This window comes from Triticum dicoccoides, chromosome 2B (genome assembly GCF_002162155.2).
Source record: "Triticum dicoccoides isolate Atlit2015 ecotype Zavitan chromosome 2B, WEW_v2.0, whole genome shotgun sequence".
In the NCBI taxonomy this organism is placed as follows: domain Eukaryota; kingdom Viridiplantae; phylum Streptophyta; class Magnoliopsida; order Poales; family Poaceae; genus Triticum; species Triticum dicoccoides.
In genome coordinates this window covers 126,503,241-126,509,255 of record NC_041383.1, presented here as the reverse complement: position 1 = coordinate 126,509,255, position 6,015 = coordinate 126,503,241, and the positions used below count along the sequence as shown (strand labels likewise).

Here is a 6,015-nt window from a genome sequence, read left to right as displayed (position 1 = left end):
TCTTATTATACAATGTCTTCTTTTCAACAAATACACAATGTTTTGTTGAAAGACTTGTCGAAGGACAACTACATGAAATCTCGTAACCAGCGACATGAATTAGGAGGAGTATGTCCTGCTAGGAGCACTTCCTTCTCACACATAAATGTGCCCTAGGGGAGAGGACGTCTCGCTAGCAAATACATTTGCATCAACAATATGCAGACCCCAACCTTCTGGAACGGAGTTGTCAGATATAAATTATGTACCAGAGGTCCCAACGTAACAACACATGCCGACATATTTCTACATCCGCATATCGAGAAAAGAACATATATAACACAAAAATCGCGGTCGGCAAGGTTAGTTGGCATGAGTGCACCCGTTCAAGGATGTCCTCCCAGGAGCACAAACTACCCTCATCCATAGGGAGCAACATTGTTGGCTCATGACTTCTCATACATCGCCATTTGGAGCACATGTACTTCTCATTCTAGATTCAAAGTGTCTCATTAATTGTTTAACAATTTAGACATATATGATTTGTTCAGAATGTAGTACTTATTTTTTTTCCTATATATGATTGCTATCATACAAATTTATCTCATGTTCTCATCTATATCTATACTACTATTAAAAGAGCAAACATAAACTCCCCTAAAGCCACACAACAAATTGTACACGGGATAACCAGGACCCTTCGATTAAATTAACTTAAACACATCCTATTGTCCATATTACGCCAATGGTCAGCCAACCAGATCAATGTCTCAGATCAAATGTTCTGCCAAGCAGACGCGTCTATCAATCGTCTGCGCGCTCCGCATCCTTCGATCCACGCGGCCCACCCTGTCTGATTTGTGGAACGAATTAGTCTGTGATTTTCCTCCCACGATCCCCTTAATTGCGGAAACAACCGAAGATAATCTTCCTTGTTTCTCTCCACCTCTTTCTCGAAAAAAAACTGCTCCCTCCCCTTGCCCGCTTACCTCTCCCACGGCCTCGTCGCCCGTAGGTTCTCCGCCGCCACCCCACGCGACGCAGGGGATCTCCCATCCCACACGACAAGCGCGCGCCAGAGGACTGAAAGGGCGACCACCATCTCCTCTCCCTTGCCCCTCTCCGACTCACCCACCGCCGCTTCCTCTCGCCCACCCCCGGCAGGCCTCACACTTACAGATGCCCTCCTCGAAGGAGGCGGCCGCCTCAACTGTCTTCGGGCCCGGTGGGGGCGCGGGGAGTAGGCTGCTCTTGGTGCTCGACCGGGCGCTCACCGACGAGGAGCAGGACTTCCGCGAGCTCAGTGCTCCAGATGCTCGGCCTCCCCCGTCCGCTCAGTGCTCCAGATGCTCGGACGCGCCCCTAACACGGGATCGTCAACTCCTCTCGCGCCCTCATTGCAGCCATCGCCGATGATGACGGTGCTCATCACATCAGCGAGGAGGACCTCGAGGGTTGCCGCATGGCGGTGCAGGCGTGCAACTGCTCCTCGATCCCGTGGGACGACTGCTGGGTCGGTAACTTGCCGCAGCGCTGGTAGCGGACGAGGCCACACCGCGCGCTGGCCTGGTGCTGTGGTTGGGCTTGGATCTAGCGAGATTGTTGTGGATGTGTCTTGTGCCTCCTGTGGCCAGAACCCTCTCCCCGATTTTGATTCCTCCTCCGGCCAGTGGCCCCTGCCCACGCACTACCCAGGCGGGAGGGCCATAGAAGAGGGGGGGGGGGGTCTCTTCTTCTTCCGTCCAATCCACACACATTGCAGTCCTTCTCTTCTTCTTCCGTCCGATCCACACACATCACAGTCCACCAAGGACTTGCTCAGGTGAGGAGTTAGTCAAGTTGGGGGTTTCGGGTTCAGTTTACTGAATTGTTTGTGGTTTGATGGTGTGTCGTCTAGGGAAAAGGAAGCTTCGGTGTCGCCAGTGGATGGACAATTGATGGTGAGCATTCCAGATTTGATGCACCTCTACAGTGTCGTCGAGGAGAAGGATGGCAACCCAGGCCTGCATACACATGATGGAGCACACCGTGCCAGCGATGTGGTACCATGCCTGGAGAAGAGATCCTGAGGTATGTATGAAGCCTTCTGGGCTTTTTAGTTGAGTGACTGCAAAACTAAATAATATTGTGTGTGTAGTCTTTTAAAGTCGATTCAGTCATAGCCTTAGAATTCAAGAGCATGGGCGTGTGAATTTTTTGAAATTATATCAATATATTGTAGTGCTTTTGGATTGATGATGATGTGTTGTAAATTTGTGAGATTAGTTGCAACGAAATTCAGTCCAGTAATTCAGTGTTTAGATGTACACGATACTATACTAGAGCTCGGGATTAAAATGTTTGATCGCTCTCTCTCATAAGCAGTTCTGCACTTCGCAAGTCCTACTGACTTTTCTATGTGTGCTAGGAGGAGAGGATATTGGATCTGAGTACGTGAGGGAGGAGCAAAAGGATATTCAGATTTCTGTTGCTCCTGATGGTATTAGCTAACTAATGAAAAGTGGATGTTATACGGACCGACGAAACGGCTATTTCACCTCAGGAAGTAAGTAAAGCTTGAGACAGTTGTTTCCCGGCTTGCTGCCTTGCATTTGGGAGCTCACTGCTAGGTCATACAAATGGATTCTGATTCTGATGTATGACTAAAGGTGAAGATTTAAGCGATGCATCATAACTGAAGCTATCTTGTTGATGATATACGTTGTTTGCTTGTGATACTTAAATTTGAGTGTATCGACATGTTTATTACACGTTAAAAGCTGACTTGGCACCTGACTTGTAGCATACTGTTTAAGTGTTTACGCTAGATGGGGTGTGTTTAGAGAAGATAATGTTTGCTCTTTTAATAGTAGTAGAGATTGTTTAACTTTATACCATACCATCTCTTCAGTTGTACCTGTTCCGTTCGTTTCACAAAAGTTCGTATGTATTTTCGTTTAAGCTGATCACACCTTACTTTGAGTGGATTAGTATTATCTAACCCTTTAAAACCTTATAAGCATTCACTAATTATAAAGTGGAGAATTCTTCCTTAGCACGAAAGTGGAGAACATCCTTGCATGAAATTTTGTATTGTTATATATTTCACATCACTATGTGGTCTGTTGAACACATGTAATTAGCGCCATTTTTTTATTTGGTGCTTTCATACATTATTGGATGTGTATATAATTAGTTGATGGTCTACAATGTTCATGTTAACTGGCAGGATGTGTTAGTTGATCATCCTTGTTTGCCTGCTCTATTGTCGTTTCCTAAAGGTCCATGACCTTTTCATTCTCTCATTGGATTAGTAACATTGAGCCATTGACTAGGTGTGACGGCGTATGCTCTGGAGATTAGCTATGTTAAGTTTGGCTTTACAGCATGGAAGCATCCTAACATAGCAATAGCTAATGAAATGACTCGGTAGTTATATGTATCCATCTAACCACTACGTTTAAGAGGCACAAAGCACATATTCGGAAAATGTTAGTTGAAAATGTACACATGCTTTCACTTTTAGTGAAAATAGCTGCATTATGTGTCGTCTTCTTACGTGCGACTAGAACTAATATTTTATCATTCAATACAAAATACAATATTACAGGAAAAGCAATCGCTAAATAGCATATCAGTGCAATCACATTTCTGTACTTTCCCTCCTCCAATATGGAGGTACAAAGGCTGTGAATATTAATAGCACATCTTCTCACATAAGTAACCAAAGTCATCTCCTTCTATATTTATTCTTCTCATACTCATAGAGCTCGGAAGAGGGGTCGTCTGAGAGCCTGTAAGCATTTCTGTTTTGGGAGTCCAGTTGATGCTATTGCATTTCATTTTTAAGAGTCCAGTTGATGCTACCAGTTCCATTCTCATATCTTTTTTAGGATGCAAATTCGGAACCTCTAATTTGCATTCCTAATTTTTAATTGGCCTTTTAGTGATGAACATTTTAAAGGTTTCAGTGTTGATATGTGCTATAAAACCCACATGATTCTTTTAGCCTCTTTCATTAATGATGTTTCCTCATCTTTTGTACTACCGATTATTATGGCAGGAAGTCTCACTATTGCACAACCCAAGTCTCTGCCAAATATTCTAATCATTTGTGTTTTTGAAGTTGTAGATGATTAGATTTTTTAGCGGATTTTCTATTGTAGCATACACATCGTGGCAAGCTGACATTGACAAGCAGAAATCAGATGCCTCAAGTTCCTGAAGTTCATTGCAAAAAAAGAAAACAATGGAATTCTCGATTTTTATGTGTGCCATCCAAAAGATGTTGCTTTAGGACATATTCTTGGAGCTTGTACATTGGCATGATATCTCATAAGTTACAGGGGAATCGGTGAAGCCACATTCGAGATCAGAGTTAGTTTTTTCAGGAGGGAATGATCAGAGTTGGTGAGGATAAGGGGACAACCTTTTGTTAGAGTTGTCGAGGATTTTTGTGGCTGCTGTTTTGGGCCTTTGCCTAGCTGTGTGGATCTAGTTGTAAAACTGTCTGCTCCTACTAATAGATACGACATTGCCGCTGTCAAGTTTTCAAAAATAATATGCTTGTTTGTGATGGAGTATGAGTGTACTGATGCTTGAGATGATTACGGCTCATTGGTGCTATTAGATTTTTGGATGACCATGCATTTTTTACAATGATTAGATACATGTTTGTCTATGCATTGCAACTTGCAACTAAAGAGGTTCAAAAATCTTACAAAATATTTTCTCTGCAACTATTCAGTTAAATCTTGCATATGGAAGTTTATATATGATGTTTTCTTGGTTCATAAGTCTAACTAGATTAATGAGTTTTTTTCTAGGGTCCCGATAACTGCCACACGTGTGGTGTATCGGGTAGTTGTGCCACACGCCTCGTGTGGCATGGACAGCAACCAGCCCACACACCTACGTGTGGGCAAAACAACTAATGCCCACACACCTCTTTTTTCCCCTTCCGAACCCTCTCACACGCGTGCGTGTGGGCGAAGTTGATAACGCCCACACGCCCGTATGTCAGGCCTCGTATCCTCCTGGTCCCGCACGCCGACGTCCACCGCGCGACCGCAGTTGCCATGGTCCAGACCCTCGTCCATGTTCGTTTAACTGCAGTTGCCATGTCGCTGAACTACGGTTGCCATGTCGGACAACTGCAGTTGTCATGGTTGCTCAACTGCAGTTGCCATATATGGTCTGATCTAATGTAGTTGCCATGATTTCATAACTTTAGGAGTTGCCACATACTAACGCTAGGCAGTTGAGAGAGTTGCCATGTGCTCACAAGCATGCTAGGGCAGTTGCCATGTAAAAAGGAAGAGTTGCCATCTGCTTATGTGCACGTTAGGGCAGTTGCCATGTACGTGTACGTTGGGGCAGTTGCCATGTACCATGCAAAAACACATGGCAACTCAATAAAAGAGAGTTGTCATCTGCTTACGTGCACACTAAGCAGTTGCCGTGTACACTGCAAAAACACATGGCAACTCGGGTAAAAAAAGAGAGTTGTCACCTGCTTATAAAGCACACTAGGAGCAGTTGCCATGTGCGCTGCGAAAACACATGGCAACTAGCAGCTTGGATGTGTGAGAGGAGACGGGCGTGTGGGCGAGATAGCAAATGCCCACACACTAGCCCTTGTGTGTGCGTGCAAAGTGGCGTGTGACGCGAACTGCTGAACGCCCACACACCGCCCTCCGTGTGGTAAAATGGATGTGTGGGCGACCTCTCTCACACACCACACACACGAGTTGTCCTACGTGGCATACAAAATCAGCTAATTCGTGCCAAGATTCGTGCAGAAGTTACTGAACGGTGATGAAGACGTGTGGGTGAATTGGCTAATGCCCACACGTATGGGCGTTAACATTTTCCTTTTTCTATTGTGCTATTGTGCGTTGCACGTGCAATCTTACTAATTTACACAAGTTGCATTGACGGTCTTGAAAATTTACGTTTGTAGACCTCCCCCCCCACCCCCGCGCGTGCGTGTTTTTATGTGTGTGTTGATGCATAGCTTTTCAATCCTATGTTTTTTCTTGTTCATGCATACACGTG

The 6,015-nt window shown here is 44.7% G+C and overlaps 1 long non-coding RNA gene across 1 annotated transcript; it reads left to right on the top strand.

The window, feature by feature from the left end:
* The first annotated feature begins 901 nt into the window (after positions 1–901).
* Positions 902–2,919, top strand: LOC119367354. The gene is made up of 3 exons (XR_005176266.1): positions 902–1,801; positions 1,877–2,049; positions 2,387–2,919. It is a non-coding gene; the product is annotated as an uncharacterized LOC119367354 (long non-coding RNA).
* The last annotated feature ends 3,096 nt before the right edge of the window (positions 2,920–6,015 follow it).